The sequence below is a fragment of the Lepidochelys olivacea genome, assembly GCF_965140295.1.
Source record: "Lepidochelys olivacea isolate rLepOli2 genome assembly, chromosome: 7".
Classification (NCBI taxonomy): Eukaryota; Metazoa; Chordata; order Testudines; family Cheloniidae; genus Lepidochelys; species Lepidochelys olivacea.
Genome location: NC_140417.1, coordinates 52,587,904 through 52,609,177, shown reverse-complemented (window position 1 = coordinate 52,609,177; position 21,274 = coordinate 52,587,904).

Below are 21,274 nucleotides of genomic sequence, written 5' to 3'. Positions count from 1 at the left end.
AAAAAAACATACGTGGCCTCAGCGTCACAGTCATTGGGGTTATGGGAAGTTCAGCGTCTCACAGCTCCAGCCCAAGATGGGGACTGTGGTGTGAGACAGGGCTTCCCCCACCCCCACTCTTATCTCTCCTACCTTAAGTTTAAAAAAACACCCAAACACACACACATCCCATTTTGCAGGGAATCAGTTTCACTCTGCCTCCTCGGCTGTTCTCTGCCAGACACGCTCTAGTCTGACCATCAGTCCCTGTCTGACCTGCTTGTCAGGCATGGGGCTGTTTTCATAGAAAGGATCCCACTCAGAATCAGATCCTGCTCAGAGAGTATTGCCTGAGCCATTGCTCTGCGTGGCTGTAGCGTCTTTTCAAGCTCTTATAATGCAGCACTTTCCCTTTTGATACTGCCAGCCTGGGCTGTGAGTAGTAAATACATTATTGTTGTGCTGCTGAAGGAGTACATGCTCCCAGCACAGCAGCCAAGTGGATGGGTCTGTTTTGCGTGTCTCTTCTTCAACACCAAATAGACCCCCACAACTGTCTGCTGAGCTTGAATTTCCCCCTTTCATCAGCAATATTTCAGCCTCCTTTTCACATTCTCCCTTCTGCACAAACATAAATAGCACACTGGTCTGCCATTCAGAGCAAACCAGTTGGTGCAATGTTAAGGAGACTTGTCTTCAAGAGTTCGCCCCACTGACCTGTACACCACATTACTCAGGGGGAAGAATGTTCAGAAACAGATTTAGTTCACCTTTCAGAAGGTTCAGTGGGTGCTTCCCCAGCACCAAACTCTAATCATGTCCTTTGATGCAGTCAGGATCATTTTTGACACTCCTAACAGTAACAACTGCCCCATTGATTCATGGAGCAAAAATGGCAGCATCAATGTATCTGCCTCATATACATACACAGGGTTAATGAAGGATCTCCTGGCGTTCCCTCTTCACACAGACCATTCTTCCAGGCACAGACAGCTGAAAAGGTAGCCATTAATTTTGCACCAACACAGTTTTCTCTGTATAACCGAAACTGTTCCATGGAGTAGGTGAACCACGGTTGCTCAGATGAAAACCAGAAAACAATTACAAAAGACATGAAGTTGATCCCCACCATGTGTATGTCTGAGCCTTTCCACCAGGAAATGGGCCTGTCATACATATAAAGGGAAGGATAAAACCCTTTAAAATCCCTCCTGGCCAGAGGAAAAATCCTCTTACCTGTAAAGGGTTAAGAAGCTAAAGGTAACCTCGCTGGCACCTGACCAAAATGACCAATGAGGAGACAAGATACTTTCAAAAGCTGGGAGGAGGGAGAAAAACAAAGGGTCTGTGTCTGTTTGTATGATGCTTTGGCTGGGGACAGAATAGGAATGGAGTCTTAGAACTTAGTAAGTAATCTAGCTAGGTATGTGTTAGATTATGATTTCTTTAAATGGCTGAGAAAATAGCTGTGATGAATAGAATGAATATTCCTGTCTGTGTGTCTTTTTTGTAACTTAAGGTTTTGCCTAGAGGGATTCTCTATGTTTTGAATCTAATTACCCTGTAAGGTATCTACCATCCTGATTTTACAGAGGTGATTCCTTTACTTCTTTTAAAAGTCTTCTTGTAAGAAAACTGAATGCTTTTTCATTGTTCTAAGATCCAAGGGTTTGGGTCTGTGGTCACCTATGCAAATTGGTGAGGATTTTTACCAAACCTTCTCCAGGAAGTGGGGTGCAAGGGTTGGGAGGATTTTGGGGGGAAAGACGTGTCCAAACTACGTTTCCCAGTAAACCCAGATAAAGTTTGGTGGTGGCAGTGGAAATCCAAGGGTAAAATAATTTTGTACCTTGAGGAAGTTTTATCCTAAGCTGGTAAAAGTAAGCTTAGGAGGTTTTCATGCAGGTCCCCACATCTGTACCCTAGAGTTCAGAGTGGGGAAGGAAACTTGACAGGGTCTCCTCCTGGATCCACTCCTCAATGCTCTTCTTCTCCATCCCGAAATCCTTCAGGGTACTGACAGCAAATCAGTGGAGCTCCCGACTGCTTGAAATAATACTTGGGAAAAGGGAAGGAGAAGAGGAATAAAACTTAAATCAACTACTTTTGCCTAAGTATGGTTACATTGTAAGTACTCTGAAATTTAAACTACTTGCAGCTTAATGCAGAGAAAGGGAAGCTGGAATAACAGTATCCTATACCTTAACCTCATTGTACTTTCATTGCCATTACAATGAGTATGCAAACTAAGTTCACTGTAGTTCCATTGGTTATCATGCCAAATTGCACCAGCTTTAGTCTATAATAGAATGTGAGCTGTCATGTTAAGTGAGAAAACAGGCTGTTGGTATAGGAAAGTAGTTGTCTGAATGAGACTTTTTTCCCTTTTACTTCTGATTACAAAAATCTGAGTAAAGTACATGTTCTCACACATCATAAAATTAAGAAATACATTGGGACATAAATAGGTGGGTAAAGTTTGTATTGTTCTAATAAAAGAACTGTGTAATTGCATAGAATTTTCATTGTAACTAAGGTAACTAAAGGAAGGGATTTCCCCCCTCCCCCCATATGAATATTCTAGGTATAAGAACGATAGTGTAGTTAGTGCAAAGATATTGTGGCATATTCATCTATCAGAAAGATAACTCCAGTAGGGTTAACGTAACTGCAGAAGGTTCACAAACTCAATAGTTCTGTGAACTTTTCAAGCCCTTAGGATAGTTGGAATTTCATTGCAAATTCCACTGGGTTTGCCCACCACTTGATGCTCACAGAATCATAGAACCATAAGTTTAGAAGGGACCAAAAGGGTCATCTAGTCTAACTCCTGCCAAGATTCAGGATTCATTGTGTCTAAACCAGTGGTTCTCAAACTTCACATAGCATGCCTCTGAGTGTGACCCCCCCCGTATAAATTAAAAACATAGGTTTTTAATTTAATTCAATTTTAATTTAATTTCATTGTAATGGGGGCTCAGGCTGTCAGCCCCACCAGGCACAGACTGACAGCTTGCAACCCCCAGATAATAATCTCGCACCCCCTGCAGGCTCGTGACCCCTAATTTGAGAACCCCTGGTGTAAACCATCCAAGACAGATGGCTATCCAGCCTCCTTTTGAAAACCTCCATTGAAGGAGCTTCCACAACCTCCCTAGGCAGTTTGTTCCATTGTCCTACTGTTCTTACAGTTAGGAAGTTTTTCCTGAGATTTAATCTAAATCTGCTATGCTGTAGTTTGAACCCATTGCCTCTTGTTCTGCCCTCTGTGGTAAGAGAGAACAACTTTTCTCCATCTTTTTTATGGCAGCCTTTCAAGTATTTGAAGACAGCTATCACATCCCCCCTTAATTTCCTCTTTTCCAGACTAAACGTACCCAGTTCCTTCAGCCTTTGCTCACATGGATTGCATTCCATCCCTTTGATCATCTTTGTCAGTCACCTCTGGATCCTTTCCAGTTTCTCCAAATCCTTTCTATACATTGGTGACCAAAACTGGACACGGTACTCCAGCTGAGGCCTAGCCAGCACCATGCAGCACCACAGCCCAGTCTGAGCCTAAATATATTGTAAACACTGGATCATACTTTCCACTGAGCTGTCAAAGTATAACAAAAAAGGACCAACAAATTTTAACATTAGTCAATTAATTAGTTGGTTAATTAGTTAATTGAGAATATTAGTGGATTTCATAACAAAGGGATAAAGGAGGCTGTGTGCAGCTCTGCCAGTCCTAGTCAGGATTAGTACTGAGTAGCAACCTTGAATGCATTGTTTTCCCTTCAACATTTTGCATTTTGGATCTCATGGTTGGTCTTACTCTGTGAAGAGCAATAATGAAGCATAAAATCATAGATTTCAATGCCAGAAGGGACCACTGTGATCATTTAGTCTGACCTCCTATGTAACACAGACCAAAGAACTTTCCCAAAATAATTACTTCTTTTAAGAAAATATTCAATCTTGATTTAAAAATTGTCAGTGATGGAGAATCCACCATGACCCTTGGTAAGCTGTTCCCGTGGTTAATTTCCCTCACTGATAAAAAAAAATTATGCCTTAATTTCAATTTGAATTTGTCTAGATTCAACTTCCAGCTGCTGGCTCATTAGACCTTTCTCTGCTAGATTAAAGAGTCCATTATCAAATATTTGTTCCTCATGTATGTAGTTGTAGACTGTGATCAAGTCACCCCTTTACCTTATTTTTGTTAAGTTAACTAGACAGAGCTCCTTGGATCTATCACTATATGGCATGTTTGCTAATCCTTTAATCATTCTCGTGGCTCTTTTCTAAACTCTCTCCAATTTATCAACATCCTTCTTGAATTGGGGCACCAGAATTGGACATAGTATTCCAGCAGCAGTTACACCAGTGCCAAATACAGAGATAAAATAATCTCTTTATTCCTACTTGAGATTCCCTTGTTCATGTATCCAAGTATCACATTAGCCCTTTTGGCCACAATGTCATACTGGGAGCTCATGTTCAGCTGCTTATCCACAATGACTCCCAAAACTTTTTCAGAGTCACTGCTTCCCAGGATAAAGTCCCCCAGCCTGTAAGTATGGCCAACATTCTTTCTTCCTAGATGTATTAAATTTAGACGTATTAAAATGTTTATTGTTTGTGCCCAGCTTACTAAGTGATCCAGATGACTCTGTATCAGTGACCTGTCCTCTTTGTGATTTACAACTCCCCCAATTTTTATGTAATCTGCAAGATTTATTGTTAATAATCTAAATACTCTAATGCTGCAGAACAAATTTCTGCAACATCCCTGGTTTTTCAGTCCTTGAAATCATGAAACAAAAATGAATGTGAATAGATGAGAAGTTAATGTATATATTAGTATATACGTATATTATATCTGGAGCACCTCTGACACCTGTAGTTACAGTGTGCGTTTATGCTGAAAAATTATTTAGAATGGCACCTTTTACTCAATAACCCCACTCCCCGGGCATATTCAGTCAGATCTGCTGACTGTAATGACTAAGATAAATTGTTACTTCTTTTTGTCCATTTTTACCCAGCACAACCAAGACTGACTGAGCAATAGTCTGTTCCAACCTGCATATTATTAACAAAATTGTTTACTTTTAAATTGCAATGAGTGACACTTGAGCATACTTACCAATGGCAATGGGGTTACACAGATGTTATAAGGGCATAATTAGAAGATCACGAGGTTGTACAGAAGAAGCCTGTACCTTTACCTTGAGCATTACCTGACCTTTAAGTGGTGTATTATTTATTATTTGTATTGTGGTAGCATCTAGGAATCCCATTCATGGACCAGAGTCTACTGTGGTCGGCACGGTACAAAGAAAGATCAGAAAGATGGTCTCTGCCTCAAATGTTCTTATAATATCATTGTGGGGGGGGGGGGTATTGTTTTTGTCTAGGAAATGTAGCTGTTTGAACCAAGGGTCTCATAATAATAACACTTTGCAGTCACACAGTCATTAAACAGTGAGCTCATGCATTTCCCACTGTTTAATTAACCACAGTTCAGTTCTATTTTGAGACCTGACTATGAAAAAATGACTCCTCCTTACTCCACAGATCAGCCCCTTGGTGTATTTATTCATAGTCATATCAGCTGATTTAATGAAAGCATTACACTCTTACCTCCTCTATAGTTTGGGGCAAGTTCTCAGTATTCAGCTGCATCATGTTCCCTATGATGGGAAAAGCAACAGGATCAGGTGGCAGGTTTCAGGGTGGAAGAAGTGTTAGTCTGTATCAGCAGAAACAACGAGGAGTCCTTTATTTGGGCATAAGCTTTCATGGGCTAGAACCCACTTCATCAGATGCATGGAGTGGAAAATACAGTAGCAGGTATATATATACACAGTACATGAAAAGATGAGAGTTGCCTTACCAAGTGGAGGGGTCAGGACTAACGAGACAATTCAATTAATAGTAGAATACCAAGGGAGGAAAAATCACTTTTGTAGTGGTAAGAGGTTGGCCCATTTCAAACTTTTGACAAGAAGGTGTGAGTAACGGTAGGGGGAAATGAGTATGGGGAAATTAGTTTTTGTAATGATCCATCCACTCCCAGTTTTTATTCAGGCCTAATTTGATGGTGTCCAGCTGGCAGCTTCCCAGTTCCAGACATCTTTCTTCATGCTGAAAAGAAAAGAAGGCTAGAGATACAAATCACCAGGAAAATAGTTTCGGGTAGCTGTGTTAGTCTGTATCCACAAAAACAACAAGGAGTCCGGTGGCACCTTAAAGACTAACAGATTTATTTGGGCATAAGCTTTCGTGGGTAAAAAACCCCACTTCTTCAGATGCATGGAGGTATAAAATAGTTGTTGCTCCCAGAGGTTCCATTGCAGAATGTAGCAATTTTTCTGGGGTCTGACAGGGAATTGACTGGTGTTTCTGCAAAGGAGGCACAAGCCAACTAGCTAATAGGAGCTCTCATGTTGCCTTGGTAAACGAGATTAGCCCTTGACCAGCAAAGGAGACCTCACATACTGTACGGTGCAAAAGGGGGTGTGTGCAATTAGCCAATAGCAGCTCTCAGGTCCTCTGGGTTAACAAGATTATTCATTAAGTAGCAAAGGATACCTAATATAACCAAACAAGAAATAAGCTTTTGAACTTTTATTTGTATAAGTACTGTTTTTTCCTCTCCAAACTTTTCCCCCTTATTTAACCAATCACTAAGGACAAAAGTAATCACGATATGAATCCATCTCATTCTGTCCAGACTTACATTCAATTATTATTAGAGTGGGTTGAAACTTGGAATTTCCATTCTGCAGGAAATTCCCATATATCAAAATGTCCGTTGTCCCAAATAAGAAGGAAAAGTCAAACTTTCCTGCAAAATGAAAATTCAAATATAATTTGTTTTGAAAATACAAATACTTTGTTCTGATAAGGTCGGAGCACTTCATTTCAACTTTATTATATACATTATTAATTATTATTATAATAGTCAAAATGATCAAGTTGCAACAAAGTGCTTTGACCTTATAATATCAGACACTTTGACCTTATCAGAACAAAACATTTTAATATTTTTTGTCAAAAAATTCAGTGTAATTGATATGTTCCCACACAAGTGCTCCATCTGAAAACTTTTAACCAGCTGGTATAGCTATGCCCACATAGGCCTGGTGGTGTAGACATTTAGATTGTAAATTCTTCTCGACCAGGCACCTAGCACAATGGGGCCCTGACCCATGACAGGTGCCTAGATACTACCAAAATAAGAAGAACTGACCTTGGGGATAACATATTGTCTGAACTGGGTGTTTCTCACTGCAGCACATCTAACGTTCACGGGGACAACAGAGAGGAACCTCGATCTCATGTAGCGTGAATGCAGGGTATCTGGCTTTGATTTGCTATGCAGGGAATTTGCGTTTGGCCAATCACATGGCCAACCTCTTAATGAATTTTCTCTGTCATTAAATGAATGACATTTAAGACAATTTGTAAAGAACATGCTTCCAAGCAAATTGCCCAATTTTTTGCCACTTTGTCTGTAAAATATCTGCTTAGGCAGATGCAGACAGGCAACAGTACAAACCTGACTAATTTTATGTTATAAAAGATACTATCTATGATACCTACAACAAAGTGCCAACAATGCAATTACGGGGCAGTGATATGACTCATGCCTGGCTATATTACACAGGGGCGGCGAGTTATATGGGCTCGTGGTGCCCATGCTCCAGCAATATTCAGGGCCCGGGGGCCCGGCTCCACCAATGTTTGGGGCCAGGTCTCACTCTTGGCCCCACCTGCTACCCCCACGGGCCTCCCCCAAGCGTCCCTGCCTGCTCCCTGGGCAGCGGGCCCCCTGCAGCTCCATGCTGCGTTCTGCTGTGCCAGCTCCTGGCATCAACTGCTGCCACAGGGTCCTAGCACCCCCCAACCACTAGTGCCAGGGCAGGCTGACCCAGGCTGACCCTGATCCTGCCCTTCCACCTCAGATGGACCCTTCCTTTTTCTGGCAGGACCCTCCACCAGCACAGGGGGCCTCCCTGCCCGCAGTCACCACTCCTGCCCCACGCTGGGCAAGGGGCAGCTCCATCCCCCACCCTCAGTGAGGCTACAGTGAGGGGCAGCAGCACGGGAGGAGGCGCACATATGAGGGCAGAACACCCCCCATACCCACCACAGGTGAGGCAAGGGGGCTTCCTGGACCTGAGAAGGGCCCTAGGAGCAAATGCAGTGACAGTGGTGTGAGGTGAGTGTGCTGCCAGGGGGGAGAGGGAGAGGCCGGTGGGGGGAGGGCTGGGGAGAGTCCGCCTCTTTGGCCCTAGCCAGGGACAGCCTGCCTGCACCCCGAACTCCTAATCCCTAGCCCTGACCCACCCCAGAAACCACACCCCCAGCCAAAGCCCTCACCCCCCCACACACACCCCCGAACCTTCTGCCCCAGCCCTGAGCCCCCTCCTGCACAGTAAACCCCTCATCCCTGGCCCCATCCCACAGCCCTCACTCCCACACCCTAACCCTCTGCCCGAGCCCCTCCCACACCCCAAACCCTTCAAGTCCTCAGCCCCACCTCAGGGCCCTCACAATTTTACATTATTTTAAAATATATATATCAGCTTACAAGGCAGGTGTGCGTGTGTGGGAGGGGACTTGGACCTGTTCTGGGCACCACCAAAAATTATACAAACCTGCCGCCCCTGATTATTACAGAATAGAGCACAATGTGATGTCATTGCCCATGCACATAAACTGCTAAGCAAGAGAGTCGTGAAGCACCTTGCTCAAAGCCAAATATCAATGTGAGCTTGGAGGAAGCCCATGAGATGGGAATTTGCTGCAATTTGAATAGCTTACAGCGGGGATCTGTAACTCAAATCACCACAAGGGTCACATGAAGACTAGTATATTGGCCCGAGGGCTGCATCACTGAAAACTTTTCATACAATGATACAAAAGTATAGTCAAAAATGAAAAAAATGAAGAGTAATATAGTATGCTATTAAAAGTCAATGTATTAACTTTTTAAAAACTATAATGCGAAAAGTCAGTGCTAATTTTGACAGTCATTTAATTTTTGGCCACTTAGCTTGCAGTGCTTTGCCTCAACCAGAGCACCAATATTAGGATTCAGAGTGGTAGCCATGTTAGTCTGTATCAGCAAAAAGAATGAGGAGTACTTGTGGCACCTTAGAGACTAATAAATTTATTTGGGCATAAGCTTTTGTGGGCTAAAATCCACTCTATCAGATGCATGCAGTGGAAAATACAGTAGGAAGATATTATATATATATATATATATGAACATGAAAAAATGGGGGTTGCCATACCAACTCTAACGAGACTAGTAAATTAAGGTGGGCTATTATCAGCAGGAGAAAAAAAACTTTTGTAGTGATAATCAGGGTGGCCCATTTCAAACAGTTGACAGGAAGGTGTGAGTAACAGTAGGGGAAAAATTAGCATGAGGAAATATTTTTTAGTCTGTAATGACCCATCCACTCCCAGTCTTTATTCAAGCCTAATTTAATGGCGTCCAGTTTGCAATTTAATTCCAGTTCTGCAGTTTCTCATTGGAGTCTGTGAAGATTTTTGTTGAATAATTGTGACTTTTAGGTCTGAAATTGAGTGTCCAAGGAGGTTAAAGTGTTCTGCGACTGGTTTTCGAATGTTATAATTCTTGATGTCTGATTTGTGTCCATTTATTCTTTTGCGTACAGACTGTCTGGTTTGGCCAAGGTACATGGCAGAGGGGCATTGCTGGCACATGATGACATATATCACATTGGTAGATGTGCAGGTGAATGAGCCCCTGATGGTGTGGCTGATGTGATTAGGTCCTATGATGGTGTCCACATTCCATACAAAAAACTAAAATAGGAGAATTTTAAGACTGCACAGTTAATCACACATGCCAAAACTGGGGTTACACACACAACTTTTTCTCTGGCCCTTTGAGACTATGTGTTATTTTGTAATCTTTTAATTACAGGGTCAAGTACTGTTTTTCATACAAGATATACCTTTTTTCTACACCCTTAAATTGTATAGCATCTCACAGTGATTTTTCAACTAACTTTTATTGCATTGTCACAGTAGCCCACTATATGCTTACTAGGAAAGGACTTGCCACTTAGCCACTCAAGTTTATGGTAAGTATGAGTGAGGGTGGACAAATGTGTGTTGTGATGGGAAGCTGTGTTGATTTGTGCTTGAGTTATGTTGTGCTGGGAGATTTTGGTTGATTTGTGTTGGTGGCAAATAAGGGGTGTGTGCTGGGGTGAGGGGCTATCTGTATTTGGACTTGCTGGTTGTGTTGTTGTGTAGGTGGTTGTGCTGATATGTGAGGTGGCAGCTAGGCACAAAGGTGTGGCAGTTGGGCCAAGTAATCCACCATCTTTGAAGTCTCCCTCATACAACCAATGAAACTGTAGCACGCAAATTATCTATTGAGTAAGGGTGGTGATTGGTTGAGTTATCTCTGATATCACAATGGTCTAGTACTCCTGGCACAGCACAGATACACACCTTTCTGTAGTTGTACACCAATTGTCAAGTCAAAATAGCTGAGAACTTCAAAACTGGTTGGTAACAGACTGCAAAACCCCCACTCCACCCCTTCCATGAATCCCCGCCCCTGCCCCATCTCTTCCCACCCCTTCCCTGCCCCCATTCCAACCCCTTCCCCGAAGTCCCTGCCCCAACTCCGCCCCCTCCCTGCCCCTATTCCAACCCCTTCCCCAAATCCCCACCCCGGCCCCACCTCTTCTCTGCCTCCTCCCCTGAGCGTGCCACACCCCCGCTCCTCCCTCCTGGAAAGTCCTAAGCACCACCAAACAGCTGTTTGTTGGTGAGAAGCACTGGGAGGTAGGCAGAGGAGTGGGGATGCAGCATGCTGGGGGGTAGGAGGGGTGGGGGAGAAGGGGAGCTTGACTGCTGGTGGGTGCAGAACACCCACTAATTTTTCCCCGTGAGTGCTCCAGCCCCGGAGCACCCATGGAGTCGGTGCCTATGGCAGGCCTCAGGAAATAACTCTGCCGAGTGTTTGAGACCCCTGGCCTAAAGCATAGGCAGAGCTTTGAGTCAGACCTTTTCATGGTCCTGACACCTACAAGCTGATTAAATCCAAAGATGAAAGGACTTTGCCTTTATTTGAGGGGAAGATGCCTGCCTGCCAGCCCTGCAATGGGAAGGTACCTGTCATCTACAGAAGAGGAACAGCTCAGGTAGTGCCAGTGCAGGCTTCTCTTGCACAAACACACACATCCCTTCCCCCTGAACACTGCTCTGGGGATGATCCCTTGTGCCGTGCAATCCCCACAGCTCCACAACACTTACAATTAGCTGTGTGTGCCAGAGTGCCTGTGTGTGTTAACCTTCAGTCCCTGGGCATTTCAGCAGGATCAGGAGTCCATGTTTCAGGGTGGGGCTGGTTGTCCCTGTTCCCTTACATTAGTAAGTCTAATGTGCTTCTTACCAAGTCACCGACATGAAACACCAGCTGGCTGTTCTGTGGAAATGCATGGGACAGCCTTGTGATTGTTGGCTTTAAACCTAGAGGAATTTATCCCCAAGAGCAAAAAAAAAGTCTTATTTTCTCAGCAATATGTAGCCCACTCTGACAGGGTGGCTTGCCCCTTGTGGACTAGATGTCTGGGGCCAGCCAACCCTGATTACTAAGGAAGCACACCTGAACAGGGTTCCCCCGGGTCCCACACAAAGAGCAACAGGAAGGGGTGGGGGGGTAGTTGAGAGAGATCAGAGACTACTAATAGTGAGTAGGCTCCAGCAGAGAGTCCTGGGGCTGAGACTGCAGGGAATTCCTGCAGAGAGCAGACTGGGGGCAGATGAGAAGCTCTGCAACTGTGTGTTTTGTTTTCTGTCAGTAAATTAGACCCTGGGAGAAGGGGCATTAACAGAGGGGAAAAGCCTGTGTGGAGTTTATCTCAGGAGCCCCTTGAAGGGGGAAATGGAACTGGTTTGCAGGGCTGCCCTGTGTTCGCTCAGGGATGCCATGGCATGGCAACTTGTTCAAACCCACCTAAATCTGGTGGATACTCTATCATTTCTGCAGTGCTTTGGAGCACTGCTCAGTGTCCCCATCCTTGTTTTTAAACAGGTGAAAATTGGAGCATGACTGTAACCAGGTTAGTTTTCATATTTTGCTGTAATTTTAACCTCACGCTGGGCAGCATGGTAATGTTTGGGCTACAAGCACTCCTTACTCTGTGTCTTGTATGCTATTTACCTGAAGCATTTAATGAAAATGAAAACTGAATGCTTACATATATATATTAGGGCTGTCAAGCGATTAAAAAAATAATTGCGATTAGTTGAGTGATTTAAAAAATTAATCGTGCAATTAATTGCACTGTTAAACAATAATAGAATACCATTTATTTAAATATTTTTGGATGTTTTCTACATTTTCAAATATATTGATTTTAATTACAACTCACATTATTTTTGCAAGTATTTGCGCTGTAAAAAAACCAAAAGAAATAGTATTTTTCAATTCACCTAATACAAGTACTGTAGTGTAATCTCTTTAACATGAAAGTTGAACTTACAAATGTAGAATTATGTACAAAAAAATCTGCATTCAAAAATAAAGCACTGTAAAATTTTACAGCCTGCAAGTCCACTCAGTCCTACTTCTTATTCATCCAATTGCTCAGACAAACAAGTTTGTTTACATTTTCAGGAGATAATGCTGCCCGCTTCTTGTTTACAATGTCACCCAAAAGTGAGACCAGACATTGGCATGGCACTGTTGTAGCTGGCATTGCAAGATATTTAAGTGCCAGATGTGCTAAAGATTCATATGTCCCTTCATGCTTCAACCACCATTCCAGGGGATGTGCGTCCATGCTGATGTTGGGTTCTGCTCAATAACAATCCAAAGCAGTGCGGACTGATGCATGTTCATTTTCATTATCTGAGTCAGCAGCAGAAGGTTGATTTTCTTTTTTTTGTGGTTCGGGTTCTGTAGTTTCTCTTTTAAGACTTCTTTAAGACTTGCTCTTTTAAGACTTCTGATGGCACGCTCCACACCCCGATCAGATTTTGGAAGGCACTTCAGATTCTTAAACCTTGTGTCGAGTGCTGTATCCATCCTTAGAAATCTCACATTGGTACCTTCTTCGCATTTTGTCAAATCTGCAGTGAAAGTGTTCTTAAAATGAACATGTGCTAGGTCATAATCCAAGACTGCTATAATATGAAATATACAGCAGAATGCAGGTAAAACAGGGATGGGGACATACAATTCTTCCCCAAGGAGCTCAGTCACAAATTTAACTAATGCATTATTTATTTAACGAGCGTCATCAGCATGGAAGCATGTCCTCTGGAATGGTAGCCAAAGCATGAAGGGGCATATGAAATGTTTAGCATATCTGGCACATAAATACCTTTTAATGCCAGCTACAAAAGTGCCATGCAAATGCCTGTTCTCACTTTCAGATCATAGAATCATAGAATATCAGGGTTGGAAGGGACCTCAGGAGGTCATCTAGTCCAAACCCTGCTCAAAGCAGGACCAATCCCCAATTAAATCATCCCAGCCAGGGCTTTGTCAAGCCTGATCTTAAAAACTTCTAAGGAAGGAGATTCTACCACCTCCCTAGATAACGCATTCTAGTGTTTCACCACCCTCTTAGTGAAAAAGTTTTTCCTAATATCCAACCTAAACCTCACCCACTGCAACTTGAGACCATTACTCCTTGTCCTGTCCTCTTCTACCACTGAGAATAGTCTAGAACCATCCTCTCTGGAACCACCTCTCTGGTAGTTGAAAGCAGCTATCAAATCCCCCTTCATTCTTCTCTTCTGCAGACTAAACAATCCCAGTTCCCTCAGCCTCTCCTCATAAGTCATGTGTTCCAGACCCCTAATCATTTTTGTTGCCCTTCGCTGGACTCTCTCCAATTTATCCACATCCTTCTTGTAGTGTGAGGCCCAAAACTGGACACAGTACTCCAGATGAGGCCTCACCAATGTCAAATAGAGGGGGACGATCACGTCCCTCGATCTGCTCGCTATGCCTCTACTTATACATCCCAAAATCCCATTGGCCTTCTTGGCAACAAGGGCACACTGTTGACTCATATCCAGCTTCTCGTCCACTGTCACCCCTAGGTCCTTTTCCGCAGAACTGCTGCCTAGCCATTCGGTCCCTAGTCTGTAGCCGTGCATTGGGTTCTTCTGTCCTAAGTGCAGGACCCTGCACTTATCCTTATTGAACCTCATCAGATTTCTTTTGGCCCAATCCTCCAATTTGTCTAGGTCCCTCTGTATCCTATCCCTCCCCTCCAGCGTATCTACCACTCCTCCCAGTTTAGTATCATCTGCAAATTTGCTGAGAGTGCAATCCACACCATCCTCCAGATCATTTATGAAGATATTGAACAAAACCGGCCCCAGGACCGACCCCTGGGGCACTCCACTTGACACCGGCTGTCAACTAGACATGGAGCCATTGATCACTACCCTTGAGCCCAACAATCTAGCCAGCTTTCTACCCACCTTATAGTGCATTCATCCAGCCCATACTTCCTTAACTTGCTGACAAGAATACTGTGGGAGACCGTGTCAAAAGCTTTGCTAAAGTCAAGAAACAATACATCCACTGCTTTCCCTTCATCCACAGAACCAGTAATCTCATCATAGAAGGCGATTAGATTAGTCAGGCATGACCTTCCCTTGGTGAATCCATGCTGACTGTTCCTGATCACTTTCCTCTCATGTAAGTGCTTCAGGATTGATTCTTTGAGGACCTGCTCCATGATTTTTCCAGGGACTGAGGTGAGGCTGACTGGCCTGTAGTTCCCAGGATCCTCCTTCTTCCCTTTTTTAAAGATTGGCACTACATTAGCCTTTTTCCAGTCATCCGGGACTTCCCCCGTTCGCCACGAGTTTTCAAAGATAATGGCCAATGGCTCTGCAATCACAGCCGCCAATTCCTTTAGCACTCTCGGATGCAACTCGTCCGGCCCCATGGACTTGTGCACGTCCATCTTTTCTAAATAGTCCCTAACCACCTCTTTCTCCACAGAGGGCTGGCCATCTACTCCCCATGTTGTGATGCCCAGTGCAGCAGTCTGGGAGCTGACCTTGTTAGTGAAGACAGAGGCAAAAAAAGCATTGAGTACATTAGCTTTTTCCACATCCTCTGTCACTAGGTTGCCTCCCTCATTCAGTAAGGGCCCACACTTTCCTTGGCTTTCTTCTTGTTGCCAACATACCTGAAGAAACCCTTCTTGTTACTCTTGACATCTCTTGCTAGCTGCAGCTCCAGGTGCGATTTGGCCATCCTGATTTCTTTCCTACATGCCCGAGCAATATTTTTATACTCTTCCCTGGTCATATGTCCAACCTTCCACTTCTTGTAAGCTTCTTTTTTATGCTTAAGATCCGCTAGGATTTCACCGTTAAGAGAAGCTGGTCGCCTGCCATATTTACTATTCTTTCGACTCATCGGGATGGTTTGTCCCTGTAATCTCAACAGGGATTCCTTGAAATACAGCCAGCTCTCCTGGACTCCTTTCCCCTTCATGTTAGTCCCCCAGGGGATCCTACCCATCCGTTCCCTGAGGGAGTCGAAGTCCGCTTTCCTGAAGTCCAGGGTCCGTATCCTGCTGCTTACTTTTCTTCCCTGTGTCAGGATCCTGAACTCAACCAACTCATGGTCACTGCCTCCCAGATTCCCATCCACTTTTGCTTCCCCCAATAATTCTTCCCAGTTTGTGAGCACCAGGTCAAGAAAAGCTCCCCCCTAGTTGGCTCCTCTAGCACTTGCACCAGGAAATTGTTCCCTACGCTTTCCAAAAACTTCTTGGATTGTCTACGCACTGCTGTATTGCTCTCCCAGCAGATATGAGGAAAATTAAAGTCACCCATGAGAACCAGGGCATGCGATATAGTAGCTTCTGCGAGTTGTGTATGAATATGAGTATGTGTATGCATGTGTCACAAACAATGCAGCTGAAGCCTGCCACCTACCAGCAGTGACCCCAGCAAACGGCCCCTCCGGGCTGCTGCCTGCAGAGAGCCAGCAGGTGCCACTGGGCTGTGCCCGCCAAGGAGTAAGTAACCGAGGCAAAAACCACAGCCAGTCAGCCAGCCAGGTGGAGGGGGACAAGGGGCTGCACAGTGCCCTACCTGCCCTAGACCCTCCCTATTTCCTAGAAAGTCAGATATCAAGGATTGTTTAATCTCCCTTCCAGGCACATAAAAGGGTGCAGGGGGCACACCAATGGGTGACTAGTAGTAGGGAGAAGGCAGGGGTGAATGAAGGACAACTAGAACAGCCTTCATGAAATATAGAAGATACTTAGAGAAAGTTTTGTCAGTTTCAGTCTCTGCACTCTGCAGGACACTGACAAAACAAGAAGAGATCTGAAGTCGTGCCCCTATGTCCTAAGGATATTTCAGGTGTTTAATTCAATATATAAAGAGGGTGGAATGAAAACTATTATTTCTTTCAAAGGAGGCACAGTAATTTCCCTGACTATCCAGTTTTCCCCTCCTATCCCTTTGTGGTTTTGTCTATCGGGCTATTTGCTTTCCCTGTGAATCTTTCGTTGCTTTAGCAAAATTCCTTTGCCCAAAATAAACCCTGATCGTCATGACACATCTTCCCACCACGTTCTTTGTGGGTTTTTTTAAACAGTAACATTTCAAAGAGGATCTGCAAGCAGTTTGGGCATCACAACCATGATCCTCTGCTGGGGAGGGAATGGGATAGATTTGAACTTGGAAATGGTTCCCGATTTTGATTGTATTTTTTGTGTATTATACTATTGGAGATCCCCTCATCCAGGGGGCAGAAAAGAACTGCCCCTGCCTTCATCACACACACACCAACAACTGTGAGTGAAATTAACAAGGATGCCAGAAATGGCCCCTAATCCCACGGGCTGAACCGCGGAGGGAACAGCTGAGTTTAAACAGTCATTATGCAGGTGGAAGACGTCCTGGGCAGGCTTCTCCCTCAGCCAGTCCCCTTGCTCCCCACCACAAGCTAGAGGGGAGCCACTGCAGAGTGCCATGCACAGGAAGCACAGAACCTAGCTGCGGTCTGCAGCTGGGCCGGAGGAGGAGAGGGAGAGAAACAACAAACAAATGTGACAGTGCGTTTCCCCTTTCCAAGCTTTTATTAGCTATGAGTTTAAGCTGTTTGTTATGCAGCCAAAGGAGGTGAAAGTTTGCCAGTACTGAATATTCCACTTTCTTGCCGGTACGCTGCTGCACTTTCATCTCTGGATCTACTGAGTGTGTTCATCCTATTTGTATGTATGTATCATTCTTGTATCTGAAACTAGAAATATGAAGTATTACTCTGATGTCCTATCGTAATTATGCAAAGTGTGGGCAATTAATGGTGGCTTAGCATCTTGATGGCTCCCATTGACTAGGACAATTGGGTGTAAATGGTTTATTTACCTACAAGCCTTCTTGTGGACCTGAGGGCCAGCCTGTGGGTAATGAAGAATGAGGTCTTACAGTGACATGTGACAATGTCACCTCGTACTGGAATCCATCTTAAATCTGGTACTTTTCCATTTAGAAGGAGGGATGGGGACCCAGAGAGAGACAAAGGATTCCCGCCTTGTGCCAAAGCCATAAAATGGGGTGGAACAGAACAAAGGAGGCTGCAGTCATGAGAAATCCCCTACCTACCACCTGCGCTAGAACAAGAACTGTACTGGGGAGAGGATTGGGCCCAGACTAAGAAGGCACCTAGTCTGTGAAAGAAGCTTATTGAAACAACTCTGAGGGTGAGATTTACCTGTATTCAGTTTCTTAACATATTAGACTTAGACCTGCGTGCTTTTGCTTTATTTTACTTGGTGACTTACTTTGTTATGTCTGTTATTACTTGAAACCACTTAAATCCTACTTTTTATTCTTAATAAAATCACTTTTATTATTGAACCCAGAATAAGTGCTTAATACCTGGGGGAGCAAACAGCTGTGCATATCTCTCTATCAGTGTTATGGAGGGCGGACAATTTATGAGTTTACCTTGTATCAGCTTTATACAGAGTAAAACAGATTTATTTGGGGTTTGGATCCCATTGGGAACTGGGTGTCTGGGTGCTGGAGACAGGAGTACCTGCTGAGTGGTTTTCAGTTAAAACCTGCAGCTTTGGGGACGTGGTTCAGACCCTGGGTCTGTGTTGCAGCAGGATTGCATGTCTGGATCAACAAGACAGGGTTCTGGAGTCCCAAACTGACAGGGAAAACAGGCTCAGAGGTAGTTTCAGCATGTCAGGTGACAGTCCCTAGGGGGTCTCTGTGACCGAACCCATCAGACAAGCGAGATGATGTTTGTCCTAACTGTGATGTCCTGGAAGGCCATCCTCGAGGTGCAAGATCTCCCTGCAGCAGCGTCTCCACAGGTTTTCTTCAAGCTGCTTTTCCTATCAATGCTGTTCATCTGTGAGACCCTGAAAGCACTGAGGGTCTTCTTAGAGGCTGTTACCCGATGGGCATTCCATGGAGCAGCATCAGGTTTTTGTGGAATCGGCAAGAGAGCGATCATCTTCTCAGTCTCCCCTAGGGTCTCTGAAGCAGCATGAAGATTTTCTTTTGAAGTCGTGGCAGCAGATTCCATCTTCAAAGCGGTAGTCTTCCTCAAGATAGCAAGTCAAGTCTTCTAGAAGGTATACTTTCTGCCTCAGTAATTAAACTGATAAGAACAGATTTAAAATTTGTATTAAAACTAATGTTAAAAAAATTATATAATACATTGGTTGAGAAAAGAGTGTACATCTGAGTAGAGTGCTTAGATTATCCACAAATACAAAGTTTGTTTTTAAAAGTTTTATGATACATAGAGTACATAATCAGCTATAACTCAAATTTAGGTGAATAGATTTAACAATTCAGTTTACATAATAGAATCCGAATACTCGAGTACATCACTCATGAAAAGTTGTAGAAAGATTTGGTTGTGGAAAGCAAAATATATCAATGCATGGAGATTGTCCCTCAGTAATTGAGAATTAGGTTGGTTGTCCATTTAGAAAATATAATCCATGAGGAAAGTATTTGTTACTTTCCTGACTGCACTTCTCATCTGCACTCCAGCTCATTCCTCCTGGTATTGCCGATGTCTGGTGATATGTTCTATGTAGATGTCCCTCGACCCCCTGATGGTGTCTGACACCATGAGTCGCCGCATCAGCCAAGCGTAGTGTTGACCAATTCCACATTCTCTCAGCGCTCACTCATTACTGGGGTCCCATACACCTAAGACTCCGACGATCAGTGCGTGTCTGGACCTGGTAACAATGAGCTCTCAAGGTTTCGGCCAGAAGGGCATATTTCTCTACCTTTCGAGCTTGGGCATCGTGAAAGGCTGGGGTCCTGTTCTCAAACGGCACTGTGATGTCCACCATGATGATCTTCTTCCAGTCCTCATTGGTGATGATGATGTCCAGTCACAGTTGGTTGTTGGTTCTGGGGATGGTGGAGTTTACGGCAACCTTCCCCACAGGTGGCGGGATGGCTCTGGCCAGGCAATCTTGGATGGCATTGTGTCACAGCTGCCAAGCTCTCGAATGGGGCTTGCAGCTACACAGGACATGGGGTAGCGTCTTGTTGGCGTATCTGCACTTCCTGGATCACTAGTCCTGATTCCCGTGGCAGACGGCTCTGTTCAGTGGCACGCAGTTGAGCTGGGCCCTGTGGATGAACCTCCAGTCAGCAAATTGGGTGAAGCTGCCCTCGGGGAGGAAGTGGTTGCTGACATCACACTTGCACGTCACCTCAAATGCCTTGCCCTGGTCCAGCTTCCTTTTCAGGTTTTCCACGTATTGGCAGCAGGTGGCATCCTTCAGGGTCCTCTCCAGCATGGGTCTAGCTCTTGGAGTGATGATAGTGTGATCTGTATTCTTCACCTGTGGCACCAGGTCTCCAAGCTCCTGGAGTTCATTGCACCACATCCAGTGGCAGCCACTCATGTAGTCCAGTCCAGTCGTGTAGCATTGCAGGCACGAGTCCAGAGTGAAGCAAAGTCTCCCGTCTCTTCCAAATTCACCTTCCAGCAAGCCGCTCAGGTAGGTGAGGACATATTGGTTGGAAGGGGTCCTGGTGATTCGCTTCTTGATGGCATCCTGCAGAGCACTCTCCGTGATGTTCCTCACCATGGCATCCGGGCACGTCAGAAGGTGGAAGGTGTGAGTGATCATGGTAACGTTGCACAGATCACCTGTTAGAGGGATGTTGGCACCACCATGCATTTGCGAGATGTACACCAATACATTGCTGGCTCTCTGAGGAAGAAACATTCACTTCTTCACCAGCTGCCAGATGGTGCTGTCTGCCTTGTTCAGAGGTACCTTTGCCATGGCAGATAACCTTAGGATGAATGAGATACGGGGCATCAGGAAGGTATTCAAGGCATCAATCTTCTGCCACGGTGCCAGTAGAGAGGAGTCGCTCCTGGCCACATCTCATAGGATCTCCGTGATGGTATCCTCAGGTGTCTGCTGGACATGGAAACCCCTTGGCGTGCCAAGATGTTGGTATGCTTGCCCATCTTTGAGGAAAATCATGGGTTCACCCTGGATCTGAAATGGTTTCTCCTGGACCGAATCCCTTCTACTGCCATCGATATGCAGGGATGCACACTTCCTGGCATTGAAACGGAGTCCAATCCAATTGGCAGCCTGGCTGGTGATGTCAAGCATTTGTTGGAGCCTCTCAGGGTTGGCTGCAATCAGGACCAGATCGTCTGCATAGGCCAGGATATTCACTCTGTTGCCGTATAGCTCAAAACCGCCTATACCTCTGGAGATCGCTTGAATGGGCAGCTCCATGGCTAAGTTAAAAATGATTGGCTCAGGGTGCAGCTACGGATAGGAATTTCGGGTGTCTCTCCTTCCATGGAGCGGGTAGTGGTGGTGCAGCCTTCATACAGTTCCTGGACCACTTGGAGAAAGTTTTCAGGTATCCTGAACTCTCGCAGCATGTCAAAAATGTGCTGGTGGGGCATCGATCCAAAAGCATTAGCCAGGTCAAGCCATGCTATGGCAGTCTGAAGAACAAAGTTGTGTTCACAGCAGCCTTCGCATGACATGAAGCCTTTCTGGATGGAGCTGATGGATCCTCCGTTCACCAATCAGTCTGTGATCCTAGCCGCAAGGCAGCTGGCATACAGTTTATACATGATGGAACAGAGAGATGGGTCTCCAGTTGTTGGGGTCGTCTCACTCGCCTTTCTTGTAGACGAGCACTGTCATCAACTTCTTCCAGAAGCTGGCAGTATGGCGGAACCATTTGCATTTGTTGAAAATGGCAGTTAGTACCAGGCAACCAG